This window comes from Equus caballus, chromosome 23 (assembly GCF_041296265.1).
Source record: "Equus caballus isolate H_3958 breed thoroughbred chromosome 23, TB-T2T, whole genome shotgun sequence".
Classification (NCBI taxonomy): Eukaryota; Metazoa; Chordata; class Mammalia; order Perissodactyla; family Equidae; genus Equus; species Equus caballus.
The window spans coordinates 19,143,197-19,160,422 of NC_091706.1; the positions used below are offsets into that span (position 1 = coordinate 19,143,197).

At 42.3% G+C, this 17,226-nt stretch overlaps 1 pseudogene; it reads right to left on the reverse strand.

Annotated features, from left to right (window-relative positions):
* Positions 1-16,089: 16,089 nt before the first annotated feature.
* Positions 16,090-17,226, reverse strand: part of LOC100055132 (dual specificity protein phosphatase 5 pseudogene) — a 29,433-nt pseudogene continuing 28,296 nt past the window's right edge.

Sequence of the window (17,226 nt, forward strand, 5' to 3'; positions counted from 1 at the left end):
AGTACTTCCACGCAGCGTCCATTTCCACCGCCTCTAACCCAGTTCAGATTAGACCAGCTTCCTAACAGGCGTCCCAACCACACCCAATTCTCTTTCCATTTATGTCCACCTTCAGTGGAGCTGGTAGAGTACTCAATAATAATCTCGGATAGGGTAGATTTTGATGGATTCCTTCTCAAATGCCTTAGCACACAGGGGACCACGTGATCTGGTGCCAGCCTGCCCCCTTTCCCTGCTCCCCAGCGCCACCTCCACGTCTTCTCCATCCTAGACACATGCTCTTTCAGGCCCCTGGGCCTGTGCAGACAGTTCTCTGCTTGAATGCTCTGCTGACATCCTTCCTGTTCAGCTGGGAAATTCCTGGCTCTCCTCTAAGTCCTAACAGGTGGGCTCTCTCCCTCTGTGACACCGTCACAGGCTCCCCAGCCGGCCCAGCTCCACCCACATAATTATTTACCATGTACTGGGTACTAACCTCCCGCATCGTTTTGTTTTACATCACATCATATTACAATTGCTTGTTTATTTCTTCCTGTCCTGCTCCTGGAGGGCAAGAATACTGTATTATTCCTCCTTGAATTGGGGTCTCTTCCCAGAGGTGGCCTTATCTGGGGAGCAGTTAATGATTCTGCTGAGTAAATACATGTCTCTGGAAATGCTTGCTGAAAAGCAAGCATTGGAAGAAATAACCTGGCCACCGCCCCTTGGCGTTGGTGCATGGACTCTGCTGGCTCTCACATGCCCTGCTCTGCACCCTGAGGCCTGGAGTTGCTCTGCTTTGATAGAAGAGAGTGAGGGATAGAAAGCAGGGCCACGGTTGGTAGGTGCGTGTCCTCCTCACTGACTCTGAGCAGCCAGGCGCTGGTGACAGGGCGCCTTCTCCATTGCAGACGCCTTCATCTTGCTGCCCTGTTCACTCTGATTCTTTATCCCGTCCCATCCTTCCCACTCTCCTGAATCATAACAGGTCCTCCGCTTCGTGCATGTTTCTCATTTAACCCTTATGAAGGGGATCAGGACATGCCACCCCCAAATATGTCACTTTGGCATAAGAATGTTTTTGAGCTGAAGGCAGTTGAGAAAAAGAAGATACAGAAAGCTCTCTGCTCTCTCTCTACCTGCCTAAAAACAGGGCACAAATTTCTCCCATACCAGAAAGAGGCGAAAAACCCTTATCACAAGAGACAGAGATGACGCCAAGATCAGACTGCATAAACAAACCTCGCTAACAAGCCTTCCCTTCCATCAGAATCCCCCAAATATTTCCTGGTCACTTTCCCACAATTTACTGCCTCTAAAAGCCCAACTGCCCTTTCCTTCGTCTAGTTACTTCTCCACAGTTTATCGTCCTTTGTTAAAATGGTATATAAGCCCCTGTCTTACTACTTCTTTGGGCTTTTTGCTTTTTTTCTGTGAAGCCCCATGCAAGTAAAATTAAAAATATTAATAAAATTTGTAAGTCTTTTCTCCTGTTAACCTATCATATATCAGTTTAATCCACAGATCCCAGGCACTGAATATAAGAGGGTAAAAGCAAATGTTTTTCCTCCCCTACATTTACCACCTATAGGATGAGCATCACTGGGACCATTGTGCAGACAACTGAACTGAGGCTGGGAGAATTAATAATAACTCGTGGGTGGAAGACTCAGGACTCATGTCAAAGCCTTTTTACTTTCTTTTGCCTTTCTTTGCTAGTGCCTAAAAGTTTGTTTTACCTGGTTAGGGACCCTGACTCTCAAGGGGTTGCTGACATTTGCTCATGCGGGCTCCCATGTTGAGTGTCAGCTCAGGAAAGGAAGCACACCCAGGAACAGCCCTGAAAAATCCCAGCCCAAACCCAGTCGGAACAGCCATTGTTTCCCAGTGTCAGCACTCCTTCCGGAGCCCTGCGGAACCAGCCCTCACCCAAGTAGCGTTAATCACTCAGTGAGTTTTGGTTGAAGACGTGAGACTGGTTTGCACAACCCAGCTGCACTGGTACAGGCACACAGGCAACCATCTGACAGGGCTCCGGGGCCTGGTTTTTTTTTTTTTTTTGTATTTTAGGTCTTTGTTTATTTTTAAACAGTTGGTATCTTTTTACATTTTGGTCAATTCGAGAAAAGTAATTTTTCTTTTTTTTTTTTGAAGGTTGGCACCTGAGGTAACATTTGTTGCCAATCTTCTTTTTTTTTTTTATTGAGTTATTGATAGGTTACAATCTTGTGAAATTTCAATTGTACATTAATGTTTGTCATTCGTGTTGTAGGTGCACCACTTCACCCTTTGTGCCCACCCCCCACCCCACCTTTCCCCTGGTATCCACTAAACTGTTCTTGGTCCATAGTTTTAAATTCCTCATATGAGTGGAGTCATACACAGATTATCTTTCTCTTGCTGGTTTATTTCACTTAACATAATTCTCTCAAGGTCCATCCATGTTATTGCAAATGGAATGATTTTGTTCTGTTTTGCAGCTGAGTAGTATTCCATTGTATATATGTACCACATCTTCTTTATCCATTCGTCTGTTGATGGGCACTTAGGTTGCTTCCATGTCTTGGCTATTGTAAACAGTGCTGCAATAAACATTGGGGTGCACAGGACTTTTGGGATTGCTGACTTCAGGCTCTTTGGATAAATACCCAGTAGTGGAACGGCTGGATCGTATGGTAGTTCTATTTTTAGTTTTTTGAGGAATCTCCATACTGTTTTCCATAGTGGCTGGACCAGTTTGCATTCCCACCAGCAGTGTATGAGGGTTCCTTTTTCTCCACAACCTCTCCAACATTTGTTGCTATTAGTTTTAGATATTTTTGTCATTCTAACGGGTGTAAGGTGATATCTTAGTGTAGTTTTGATTTGCATTTCCCTGATGATCAGCGATGATGAGCATCTTTTCATGTGCCTATTGGCCATCAGTATATCTTCTTTGGAGGAATGTCTGTTCATGTCTCCAGCCCATTTTTTGATTGGGTTGTTTGCTGTTTTGTGATTGAGTTGTGAGAGTTCTTTATATATTAAGGATATTAAGCCTTTGTCAGATATATGACTTGCAAATATTTTTTCCCAGTTAGTGGGTTGTTTTTTTGTTTCAATCCAGTTTTCATTTGCCTTGAAGAAGCTCTTTAATCTGATGAAGTCCCATTTGTTTATTCTTTCTATTGTTTCCCTTCTCTGAGAAGGCATGGTGTCTGAAAAGATCCTTTTAATACTGATGTCAAAGAGTGTACTGCCTACGTTTTCTTCCAGAAGCCTTATGGTTTCAGGTCTCACCTTTAGGTCTTTAATTCATTTTGAGTTTATTTTGGTGAATGGTGAAAAAGAATGGTCAATTTTCATTCTTTTACATGTGGCTTTCCAGTTTTCCCAGCACCATTTGTTGAAAAGACTTTCTTTTCTCCATTGTATGCCCTCAGCTCCTTTGTCAAAGATAAGCTGTCCATAGATGTGTGGTTTTATTTCTGGGCTTTCAATTTTGTTCCATTGATCTGTGCACCTGTTTTTGTACCAGTACCATGCTGTTTTCATTACTGTAGCTTTGTAGTATGTTTTGAAGTCAGGGATTGTGATGCCTCCCGTTTTGTTCTTTTTTCTCAGGATTGCTTTAGCAATTCGGGGTCTTTTGTTGCCCCATATGAATTTTAGGATTCTTTGTTCTAATTCTGTAAAGAATGTCATTGGGATTCTGATTGGGATGGCGTTGAATCTGTAGATTGCTTTAGGTAGAATAGACATTTTAACTATGTTTATTCTTCCAATCCATGTACATGGAATGTCTTTCCATCTCCTTATATCGTCATCCAATTCTCTCAGAAAGGCCTTGTAATTTTCATTATATAAGTCCTTCACTTCCTTAGTTAAATTTACCCCAAGGTATTTTATTCTTTTTGTTGTGATTGTGAATGGTAATGTATTCTTGAGTTCTTTTTCTGTTGGTTCATTACTGGAGTATAGAAATGCTACTGATTTACGCAAATTGATTTTATACCCTGCAACTTTGCTGTAGTTGTTGATTACTTCTAGCAGTTTTCCAATGGATTCTTTGGGGTTTTCTATATATAAGATCATGTCATCTGCAAACAGCGAGAGTCTCACTTCTTCCTTCCCTATTTGGATTCCTTTTATTCCTTTTTCTTGCCTGATTGCTCTGGCCAGGACCTCCAGTACTATGTTAAATAAGAGTGGTGATAGAGGGCATCCTTGTCTTGTTCCTGTTTTCAGGGGGATGGGGTTCAGTTTTTGCCCATTGAGTATGATGTTGGTTATGAGTTTGTCATATATGGCCTTTATTATGTTGAGGTTGTTTCCTTCAGAGTTTTTATCATAAATGGCTGTTGGATCTTGTCAAATGCCTTCTCTGCATCTATTGAGATGATCATGTGGTTTTTATTCCTCAGTTTGTTGAGGTGGTGTATCACGTTGATTGATTTGTGGATGTTGAACCATCCCTGTTTCCCTGGTATGAATCCCACCTGATCCTGATGTATGATTCTTTTGATGAATTGCTGAATTCTGGTTGCCAAAATTTTGTTCAGAATTTTTGCATCTATGTTCATCAGTGATATTGGCCTTTAGTTCTCTTTTTTCGTGGTGTCCTTGTCAGGTTTTGGTATCAGCGTGATGTTGGCCTCATAGAATGTGTTAGGAAGTGTTCCATCTTCCCTAATTTTTTGGAATAGCTTGAAAAGGATAGGTATTAAATCCTCTCTGAAAGTTTGGTAGAATTCCCCAGGAAAGCCATCTGGTCCTGGGCTTTTATTCTTTGGGATGCTTTTGATTGCTGTTTCAATCTCTTTCCTTGTGATTGGTCTGTTAAAATTGTCTGCCTCTTCTTGAGTGAGCTTTGGGAGATTGTAGGAGTCCAGGAATTTATCCATTTCCTCTAGGTTATCCATTCTGTTGGCATATAGTTTTTTGTAGTATTCTCTTATAATCTGTTGTATTTCTGCAGAGTCTGTTGTCATTTCTCCTCGCTCATTTCTGATTTTGTTTATTTGAGCTTTCTCCCTTTTTTTCTTTGTAAGTCTGGCTAGTGGTTTGTCAATTTTATTTATCTTCTCAAAAAACCAGCTCTTTGTCTCATTGATCCTTTCTACTGCCTTTTTCGTTTCAATAGTATTTATTTTTGCTCTGATTTTTATTATTTCTCTCCTTCTGCTGACTTTGGGCTTCATTTGTTCTTTTTTCTCTAGTTCAGTTAGGTGTGCTTTAAGGTTGCTTATTTGGGATTTTTCTTGTTTGTTAAGATGTGCCTGTATTGCGATGAATTTTCCTCTTAATACAGCTTTTGCTGTATCCCATATGAGTTGGTATGGCATGCTATCATATTCATTTGTTTCCAGGTATTTTTTTATTTCTTCTTTAATTTATTCAATGATCCATTGCTTGTTCAGTAGTGTGTTGTTTAGTCTCCACATCTTTGTGCCTTTCTCAGCTTTTTTCTTGTAATTAATTTCTAGCCTTATAGCACTATGATCTGAGAAGATGCTTGTTATTATTTCAATTTTTTTAAATTTGTAGAGGCTTGCCTTGTTTCCCAACATATGGTCTATCCTAGAGAATGTTCCATGTGCACTTGACAAAAATGTGTATTCAGCTCCTTCAGGGTGGAGTGATCTATAGATGTCTATTAAGTCCAATTGTTTTAGTTTTTCATTCAGCTCCACTATTTCCTTGTTGATTTTCTGTCTGGATGATCTGTCCATTGATGTGAGTGGGGTGTTGAGGGCCCCTACTATTATTGTGTTGTTTTTAACATCTTCCTTCAGGTCTGTTAATAGTTGCTTTATGAATCTTGGTGCTCCTGTGTTGGGTGCATAGATATTTATAAGTGTTATTTCTTCTTGATGAAGTGTCCCTTTGATCATTATATATTGTCCCTCTGTGTCTCTCTTTACCTGTCTTATTTTGAAATCCACCTGGTCTGATATGAGAATTGCAACACCTGCCTTTTTTTCCTTGCTATTTGCTTGAAGTATTGTCCTCCACCCCTTCACCCTGAGTCTGTGTTTGTCCTTGGGGCTGAGGTGTGTTTCCTGGAGGCAACAAATTGTTGGATCTTGTTCTTTAATCCATTTTGCCACTCTGTGTCTTTTTATTGGAGAGTTCAATCCGTTCACATTGAGAGTGATTATTGATGCATGTGGACTTAATGCTGTCAATCTGTCGCTCATTATCTTGTTTTCCTGTGTTTCTTTTCCTGTGTGCTTTAGACTACCCATTTAATACTGAAATTTCTTATGCTGGGTTTCTTAGATTTTTCCTTATCTATGATTTGTGACTCTGTTCTGTACTTTATTTTAGTGTCTACCTTGAAGTTTGTATTTAGAATCTCGTGTATAATATAGTCTATTCTCTGGTGGTCTCTTACTTACTCGACCAATACTGATTTAGACCCTTTGCTCTTCCCCTCCTAAATAATTATTTTCATTTTTTATTCCAACTTGTCTTATGAATTTGTAGTTAGAGTGCTAAGATCGTCCTTGTTTTGGTAGTTTCCTTATTTTTACCCTAATGCTATAGTTGAATATTTGCTATCCTGTTCTGGTTCTATCCATCGGTCTCCCTAGTCTGTGGCTTGTGTCCCCTTTCTCCCTTTTTCCTTTTTTCAAGTATGAGAGCCTTCTTGAGGATTTCTTGTAATGGAGGGCTTTTAGTTACAAATTCCCTTAACTTTTGTTTGTCTGGAAAAGATTTAATTTCTCCCTCATATCTGAAGGAAATTCTTGCTGGATAGAGTATTCTTGGCTGAAGGTTTTTATCCTTTAAAGCTTTGAATATATCACTCCATTCTCTCCTAGCTTCTGTAGCTTCTCTTCTAGTTTCTGTAGAGAAATCCGCTGACAGTCTGATAGGGGTTCCTTTATAGGTTATTCTCTTTTTTTTTTCTTACTTCCCTGAGTATTCTTTCCTTATCATTCCTATTTGCCAACTTTACTATTATGTGCTGTGCGGTGGGTCTTTTTACATTGACAAATCTAGGAGATCTAAAACCCTCCTCTACACACATTTCTCCATTGATCCCTAGATTTGGGAAATTCTCTTCAATAATTTCATTAAGCACACTTTCTGCTCCATTTTCCTTTTCCATATTCTCAGGAATTCCTATGATCCTTATGTTCTTACTCCTCATTGAATCCATTATCTCTCGGAGATTTTCCTCATTTTTTTTAATTCTTAGTTCTCTTTCTTCCTCTGTCTGGCGCCATTCAGCCTGTCTGTCCTCGATTATACTGATTTGCTCCTCTAGGTTGTCTACACGGGCATTCAGGGAATCCGTATTCTGTTTTATCTGGTCCATTGTGTTTTTCATCTCAAGTAATTCTGTTTGATTCTTCTTTATGATTTCAATCTCTTTTGTGAAGTAACTCCAGAACTCGGCTTGTTTCTCTTTCTCTCTACCTCGAGTTTTTTGATTATAGCTGCTCTGAATTCATTATCACTTAGTTTACCTAATTCCAAGTCCTCAGGACTTAATTCTGTGTTTTTATTGTTTTCCTTCTGGTCTGGGGCTTTTATAAATTGCTGGATGCTAGAGGAGCGGTTTTTTCTCATGGTGGTAGAATTCGGTTGCAGTTACAGCCTGTCGCCACTAGATGGGGGTCGAGAGCGGTGTGTTAGCTCTTTGCCTTCGGGGCAAGATGGCTGCGCCCACTGGCTTTGTTAGGGGGGAGGGGCTGTTACTCACACGTGCCGGTCTGGGTTCAGATCAGCTCTGTTCTCTGGTCTTCCAAGGCCCTTGATTTATAGGGTCCCCGCTGACGGAAGCTTTCTTCCCGTCAGCAGGTCTCCACTGAATCAGCGGCAGGAGTCCTGGATGATCCCCCGGTCACGCGGCCCCTCCCCCGCTCCTTCCCGACCCGCCGCAGGGATCGCAGACTCTAGGGGAGGGAGCGATGTTCTCTCCTACCGTTCCAGCACCTCCAAAGGGGTAAAGCTAGGTTTATGATCTCCGCCTTCTTGGTATTGTAGGTCTCTAACGAGCTGGCATTATGTTTATTCTCTGAACTTCAGTTCTTCCAATCTTTTGTTGTATTTTGGAGGGGACAGAATCCCGGGTCAGCTCACCCCGCCATTTTGCTTCGCCCCTCTCCTCCGGGGCCTGGTTTAAGAGAGGGGTCCTGAGGGTCTGGATCCCCCCATCCTTTCTCACTGGTTCTTAGGGAAAATGTCTGCAGGTGAATACCGTATCCCGGTGGGAGCCCGTGAGCCCAAAACAAAAGCAGGAGAAGACAGTCTTGTTTCTAAGTGACAGGGCAAGTCAGGGATCAAAACAGATTCCATTAAAAAAGACTTTTCAGGTTTGTCAACCCAAGAAGAACAAAGAACAGGCTTAAAGAGTGTCATTAAAACCTTATTGTGTTCCAACAACCCTACTGCTTTAGTTAAGGAACTTACCAAGGAGGCAAGGAAAGAGCATGATTCCCACTTGAGTGGTCTTAAACATGAGGTGAAACTCCTGCTCACCTGGTAACCAGGGTTGCTGCAGCCCTGCGCTCCGAGGGCTGTCGAGTTCTCCAGCTCCACGGCCTTTGTGCTGCTCATGGATTTGCCTGGGCGCTGAAATCTTTTCAGTTGCCTGGTCTGGAGATGCCCTGCACCTGTGAAAATGAACACAGCCTCTGCTGGTGTCAGAATGCCACCTGCTGCTGGGGAAGCTGGGCGCTGCTTCAGTTTGGAACTTCAACAATAATCCCCTGGTCTGGGCTGGGTGGGAGTGGTGGGGACAGGGTGGAGCCTTCCAGTTCAGGCCACCCACCTCCTTGAGCTTTCTCATTGTCCCCAGTTGCCTGCCCATGCTTACTTCTGGGAGAAATTCTTGTACTGCACAAAACAGAAAAGGACGCTTTCTCTATGGTCAGGAGTGAAATAGTCCATTTCCTGCGGGTGGTGTTGGAGCCTAGGAGTTGGGGTGGGGGATGGCCGGGAAGGTCAGGGCAGGCTGCCACCAAGCGACCACCTTCCGTGCTAGGTATGTGCTCTGTGCTTCAGATATGGTGGTCGTGGTTTATCTTCAGAACAAGGAAAACTGAGGTGTGGGAAAGTCAACAATTTGCTCAGGCCCATTTGGCTAATAAAGGGACAATGAGAAGTCAAATTAGGTCTGGTGGATTCCAAAACCTTTTTACTACATCCCTGTCTGCAGACTGGATCCCTTTTAACAACTGAACTTCTAGAATTGCAAATATGTGGCAGAGAAGTGAGGGGTGACCAAGTGCTCACTTAATAGACGGTTTCTCTGCTTTATGAAATTACTAGCTGTAGGATTGTTCAAGACAGCAGTTTCCCCTAGTACATTTAAAATGAACTGTTATGTATCTATTAATTATTATAATTGTGTGACTTGTGTGGAAATGTGGAAAATGCTTATGATGAGTGAAAAACTAGAATACATTGAATACTGCATATAGTGGACAAAAGAATGGAAGAAAGCATTAGATTTTACTAGTGGTTATTTCTGGGTTGTGGTTTTATGGGTCGTTGTTATTTTCTTGTTTAAACTTTGCTGAGTTTCCTGTAAAGAGCATGATACTGTGACTGTCCTGGTACAGCCATGTACACATACGTACATGGTTAAGAGCTTGCTGGAACCACACTGCCTGGATTCAAGGCCTGGCTCCACCACTTACTGCAGCAAACTACTGCTCAAGAGCTGAACCCAGCCTGCTGACTTTCTATACGGCCCAACCTAAGAATGGTGTTTAGCTTTTTCAATGGTTGAAAAAAGTCAAAAGGATGAATATTTTATGACACATGCAGACTATGTGAAATTCAAGTTTCAGTGTGCATAAATAAAATTTTATTGGTGTGTGAACAGACCCATTCATGATGCATCATCTAGTCTGCCATCGCTCCACAAGGGCAGGGCTGGGTAGTTGAGACAGAGACTGTACGACCCTAGAAGCTGAAATACTCACCGCCTGGCCCTTTATGGACAACGTGTGCTGATCCCTGACTTACTAGCCAGGTGAATTTGGACGTGAACGTATTCTCTGGGCCTCTGATTCTTCATCTATAAGATGGGCATAATAGTACCCATTCTACACTGTGACTGAGATGACAAAATATGTTAATATACTTAAAAATACATGGAATAGTGCCTGGTATGTAGTAAATTTGTTGTTCTAAGTAAGATAATACTTACCTTGAAATATTTAAAAAAGTGCCATGATCTCTCATCAGTGGTTTGCATGTGTTTAGGGAACACGCTTTCCACCTGAAGCCAGGTGCACCTGTGGGTGAGCAAGTGATGCGTTGCACATGCACAGGAGAGCATCGCAACCCTCCCTGCCCTGCTGGACTGGGGGTCAGGTCAGTCTCTCCCACAGTCCCCCTGTAGTGACACTGTGGGAAAGATGATCTCTGACTTCTCGCTTTGTGTTCCTGGAGCCCTATTCCAATCCTCACCATTTATCAACACCAGCTGAGCTTTCTTTATGCTTTAGCTCTTTATCGATTCTCACTGATGAATGGAGATGGGAATTTTTATGTTTCTCCCCATAATTGTGATGTGCCATAATAAGTAGTCAACATGTTACCAAACGTAAAAATCCAGATGGAAGTGATGAAGGAGATACAGATAACTATAAAGCAGATAATGTGAGAAACCTTCATCGTAACATTGTTGGGTAAACCAGTTGTTGCAACCAGATAGTGTAACCTTCATGAACTCAAGGGTCAATCTAGTTTAAATTTATGGAGGATTCTTACTCTTCTTGCTCTGGAGGAAAAGAAAAATCTTCATTCTGACATTTGTGGTTGTAATTGCAGAAACTTGACTCAAATGCCTGACATTCTTGAAGATACTGTTACACGCACCTTTTAAAATGCAATAGCTTGATGTGTTTTCTGCCTCTCGGCAGTGGACAGTGAGTGTGAAGAGAATGCAAGTACGTCTGAGAGCACATCAGAGCAAGCAAGAGCACTGTCCAGTGTTGATGAAAGGACAGTGACCTGCCCCTTCCATTCTCCAGCTCACCGGGACCCCTCGAGACCTAAGTAGAGTCAATTGCACGTACAACCATGAGACTAAAATGTGAACATGATGGTCACGCAGAGAAGTTTTAACCTAACATGCTGTATGTCTGAAGCCTATGGTTAAGAGCTTTCAGAACTAAGGAAAATTCAGACTCTTTCTTTGCAGCACAAGAATTAACTTGGTTTACAGGGCTGTCACTTACAATTAGGTACCGTGGTAGAAGCTATGGCTTATATTTTCCACTTTGGAAATAGAAATGGTGATCAGAAGATGAGATGAAAGACTCTTTCAACTTTATAAGACTACATTTTAAATCATTCCCCAGACATGCAGAATCATTATTTGTAAGGAAGAGCTCATGCTAGGGCCTAAGGAACAGTCTCCTAACTCCTCTGAGTCTGAGCTGTTTTCACTGCTGTGTCCCTCAAACTCAGTTTTATACTTTGCAACTGAGTAGCAACCCAATCCCTCGGCTTTTTTCCCCTGGCTTTATTTTATTTTTATTTATTTATTTTTAATTATTTTCTTGAGGTCAAATTGGTTTATAACAGTGTGTAAATTTCAGGTGTCCTATTTCAGCTTCTGTATACACTGCTTCATGTTCACCACCAAAAGTTCAGTTTCCGTCCATCACCGTCCATCTGTGCCCCTTCACCCCTTTCCCCCTCCCTCCAACCCCCAGGCCTCTGCTAACCACCATTCTATTCTCTGTATCTATGTTTGTTTGTTTATCTTCCACAATCACTGGGCTTGTTAATCAAACAGTGGCTTATAAAGACGGAGAGCCCATGGGCTGGATATATACAAGCTCATTTCAGAAAAACAAAACAAAATAACCCTCCAGATACCTCCAAATTCCTTAAAAATATGAAAGTAAAAGCAATGTAAATAGTTGGCAGTAGATCTTGCCTTATGCATTCAGTTCTAGAGTAAGCTCACTCTGTTTCTTTTAGGGGTAATGTTTCCAAAAGGAGTAAAACGAATTTTTAAGTACTGCAGAACACTTGCCCTGTGTTAATAATGATGTGTTATACGTCACAACATGATTTTTGTCTGCTCCTTGCTGTCTTCCCCTGAAGGACATTTCATATATTACAGATTAACATTTGTTTATACATCTTGAAATAGTTCAATAAACCAAAAGTATAATCCTGGGAGGTTTACAAAGCTTAATCTAATTAACCAACTCCAGTTATTCAGATCATCCAAGAGAGAAAAGAAATCAATAGTGTGTATTTGAAATAGGAAATACTTTAGAATGTTTTCCCAACAAAATCACCTTTGCAGCTAGAGTTTGCCTTTCAACACTCCCACTGTACAGCAGGAGCTAAGAAAGGCCAGCCGGAGCACTCACACTGTCAAAGACCAGCCACAGAGTCTGCCGCCTGGACAACACCTAGCTGTGATTTAAGACTGTTTGGCGGTCTGCATCCTTTTAGTCACACCCCTGGGAAGGATGACTTTGGCACAAGGGTCGACCAAAGAAGGGCGGAGAACAAGCATCTGTTGAGTGCTGCCATGTGCCTGCTAGGTGCTTATGTCTCCATGTCATCTTCACTAGAAATCTGCAGATGAGAAATTAATATCTCCATTTCACACATGAAATGCCTGAGGCCCAGGGAGACAGAGTGACTTTTCCAAGAACGCAACTAGTAGGTGTCAGAGCCATAATTTGAGCCCACACCTCTGAAATGTAGTCCTGTCAAGAGCTAAGTTCTAGAAAGAAATAAAGCCCCAGGGAAGCACAACTGAGTTAGTACCCAAAGTGCTCATTCTATTAGTGGGGAAAGCAAACCACAGGCAAAGTAAATGAAAAAGTGTCCCCTTTGAATAAAATGAATAGACAATGTGGTTGTCAGGACAGCAGAATTTGACCCCTCTGTGTACTGTGAAATCCTCAAAAAATGTGCCACTGCTTAGGTGAGGTGATTCTTAAGAAGGCCCAAGTATTGGCCTGCCATATTGAATCCATCGGAAACAAATGCTTGGACCTGCAGGATACAGGAGGGCAGGGACTGTCCCCATCCTAGTCTCTGCTCTCTCCCGTTCCTAGCAGAGTGCTTGGAACAGACTGGGCTCAAGCATGAATAGTTTGTCCATTGACTAAAGGAAGAAAACAGAAATCCCTACATTCCCATGTATTCCAGGAATATGTGTGAGTTGCACTGAGTTGTTAGGGAGGCCAGTTCACACTGGCCAGCCCTCCCATAACCAGGGCTGGGAGGAGGGTGAAGTAAGCAAAGAGCCTAGGGCGCAAATTTTAAGGGGGCACCTACTCTCAGCGTCATGCAAGTGCAGGGTTGGCAGCTGAGTTTGAGGGCCTCCTTAAAGTTTGCTCCCTAGGCACCTTGCCTAGCTCAGCCTCCTCCTGGCCCTTCCACGAAGATCCCTGGGTTTGTCCTGGATGAGTATAAAGTAGCAGTTAAGAGTGCAGGCTCTGGACTCAGTCCAGGGACCAATCCAGGCTTTGCCTCTTACTGACACTAACTAGCTGGAATATCAGGCAAGTTACTTACTAGCTATCCCTTTAAGCATCTGTTGTTACCTGCAAAACGAGGTTAATAGTTGCACCTGTCTGACAAGGATCCTGTGAGGGTTAAATGAGGTGCTGCCTGGAAAGAGCCCAGCATGTATGGGAAGAACGCGTACACTCAAGATTCCAGGGGAAACCGCCAGCAGCTCCCCAAAAAGGGAACCCAGAGTAGACTTCTAGGGCTCCCTAAGTGTCTGGAAGTATGTTATTGCTGTATCTAGTCAGATAAGGTTGAGAAAGGGAGTGAAGAAAAAACGCTGACTTTGGCCTGAGTGGTGGTAATGGCAACATACCACTTGTGGACGAACAAATACTTTCCAGGAAGCCCATTCTAGAGTCTGAGAAAATGAGATTTCCAGAGGTAAAAATCTTCCCTTTTAATTTGTTATGATCTGTTTGCAATGTTCAGAAAAAAAGGCTGCCATGTGAGAGGTCTACAAAAAACAGTTTCATACTGGATTGGGTTTGTATATAAATTTTCCCCAGTTCTTACCCATAACAGAGGTCAGCGTTAGTGCCAGCTGCATTCATCTGGTGTGATGAGGTGAGTTAATCTGGTGTGATTTAAAGGTCCCTGGACCCAGCCCAAGGTTTGAATACATAGGCATTGCTTTCTAAGCACCACAGTGCTGGTCATTCTGTTGCGGGAAAGACTCTCTGTCTCTTTTCATGGATGAGAAAACAGGGCATGATTCATGAGGGAATGGTGGTTGGTTTTGGATGATCAGCTAAATAAGGCAGCTACTGGAAAAAATACTGCAATCTCTGGAAAAGGGAACACTCAAATATATTTTCTTCACTATTTTGTGCCCATTATGGCAAGAATCATGAATGGATGCTAAAACTAGCAACTGGAAAAATTGGATGAGGAGGACGCTTACATAGCCTCTCACTGTCTCCCCCCAAATTTCATATTAATCAAAGAAAAAGAATAACAGAAGCTTTATAATGGGGAAACCTGGAAGACGTCATCTTAACCAAATGGTCACCAAGAATGGGACAAAGTGACAGCATATGCCTCCTGACGTGATGCACTGAGGAGGACACAAGATCACTTCATGGTATTCCTGCCCAAAATGCATAACCTGAATCTAATCATAAAGACATGAGACCCAGTTGAGGAATATTTTAAAAAGTAACTGGACCTTATTCTTTAAAATTGTTGAGGTCATGAAAGACAAAGAAAGCAGAGAGACTATTCCAGATTACAGGATACCAAAGATTACATTATGAATAAATGCAACACATCTTCCTGGGGTGGATCCTGGACCAAGGGAAATGTTTATTATAAAGGACGATGGAGAGACAATTAACCAGACTTGCATTTTGGTGACAGTAATGTACCCATGTTAAATTTCCTCATTTGATAATCATACTGTGTTTATGTAAGAGAATGTCCTCAAATAATAGACACTGGAGTATTTAGGAATAAAAGGTACAATGTCTGCAATTTATCCCAAATGGTTCAGAGAAAAAGCAACTTGTAAATGTATGGGCATGATAGATAATAAGGCAGGTGAAGCAATATGTTAATGGTGAATATGATTAAGTTATGGGAGTTTTTTATGTTATTCTTGCAACTTTTCTACCTTTTATACTACTATATTTTGCACTATAAAAATCAATAACAACAACAACCAATAACATACTACTTTTCTGCACATTCATATGAGTTTTAGGAAGTTATTAGCTTTTCCCCTGCAGAAATAACCTACAGATAAAAAAGAAGTAGCACCACATTGTGAAACATGCAAATCTCAGAGGTCAATAACTTGAAGACAACTCACAGGGACAGTAAAGAAAACAAGTGTCAGAAGTGACACACAAGCACATACAAGGACAGCAAGGTGGGGAAATGACTGTTTTCAGCACCATTGACCCAGAATACAGAGTAGGTACCCTTTTTCTCCTGGTATCCACTGCCACCACTTCTAAGGGTTGATTTTGGGTCTGTGCCCTGAAGAACTCTTTTCTAAATGATGCAAGACTTGCTTTGAGGAGACATGCAATGATAAAGGTTTATGAATAAGAATCAGGCCAAAGTCCAAGGTCAGGGAAGAATGCATGGTGAAAAGGAAACTGAGTCAATGTCTTACTGCTTCAACCAAGTGAGAATCTCAAAAACATTTGAGCATTCAAATCAGCATATAGATTGTGTCCCTACAAACCCTGTAGGGTTACTTTCCTGATTAGATGGTGGTTAGCTTATGCCCTGAAGCAACAGAGACAGAAACCAAGGCTGCCAAGGTTAAGATAGAAATTGTGCTTGCTTCAAAACAGATTGGCTTCCTAGCTGCCTTTTCTCCTGGCCTAGCACCTGTTGTTGCAGGTATTTATTGCCTTATACTTGAAATGAAAAGGTGAACTTTGAAGTGCAAGGACTGGCTATTCCTGAGAGAGCAGGGAGTCTGGAAGTGAAGGAGTCACACACACTGTGCTCTCATAATGGCTCCACCTTTCTTTGGTGCTGTGAACCTATCCCCCTGGTCAGTCTGAAGTTCATCTGCAAGCCTAGTGGCCACTCTCTATCCCACTGGGGCTGCCAGAAAGAGTGAGGTTTTCATTATTGCACAAATAGGAAATGTCTAGATTCTTAAAAAAAAAATCCCAGTTGCTGGTGGGGCTGGGCTGGTTCCCCAATCCCAGTTTTAGGATGAGGCCACAGTCTTGGGGCTCCTGTTGAGTTCTGAGACTTTAGAGTGCGTGGGCACTGGTGCCAGCGGGGAGGCAGGGCATGTTCAGTAAAATCCTGCACTTCAGGCCCAGTGGCTGCAAGTGGGCTGTAAATGAAAAGCTGTTGCCTCCCTTGGCAGAAGGGAGCCTTGGGGTGGATGTGGAACATGTCAGATTCATACTGCAGAAGTTGGTCCATGAAGCCAAAGTTGGGTGAGATCATATTCTTCTGCTCGATGCAGTCCAAGGCGTCCTTCAGGCCACCTGCTTGGTCTTCATGAGATAATCCTTGCAGATGGAGTGTAAACAGGAGATCCAAGTCTCACAGAGGACCAGGATTTTGCTCCCTTCCCCCTAAACAGTCAATGAAGTCTATTGCTTCTCGAAAGTGGGAGCTAACGTCAATCACGTGGCTGTCTTCCACAGGGGTCCATTAGTATTGCAGGTGGGCCACACAGACCTTGGAGGGCTGCTGAGAGACATTCAGCAGGACCATGATGTTCAGGCTGGTGTGGATTTTGCACTTGGATGCACAGTGGGCACTTCCAAAGTTGAGGCATAGAAGGATTGCAACTGGGCCACCCTGCTCAGAAGTCAGCTTGTAGCTGGTGTCAAGTGCTGGTTTCCCACACTGGTTAATGAGGGCTTTTCCATTTCAACCTCCTCTTGTGAAATGGGTTTTAAATTCACACAACACTCAGGAGCTTCTGAGTAAAAGGTCTCATACCCCCCTTGGAGCAAGTAGACCCACAGGGCTGCTGCTGGCTGACACAGCCACTCACCACCTCAGAAGCCCTAATTTACATTTTCTAAGTCTCTGAAACTATATATTCTCCAACATATTTCTCCCCATGTGGTTAAACACAGATTCCATGCAAATTTAATTATTTCAGTTCAGAGTTGGCAAGGATTTCTATAACAACAACAACACAAAAATGCTGCTATTGATGGGGGTTAAGATTTTTGATTTAGGGGTTTCCTCTTACATAACATATCCATAAAATGGTAAGATCTGTCAATACTAGGTCAGCTATTTGGCTCAGAATTATAGAGTTGA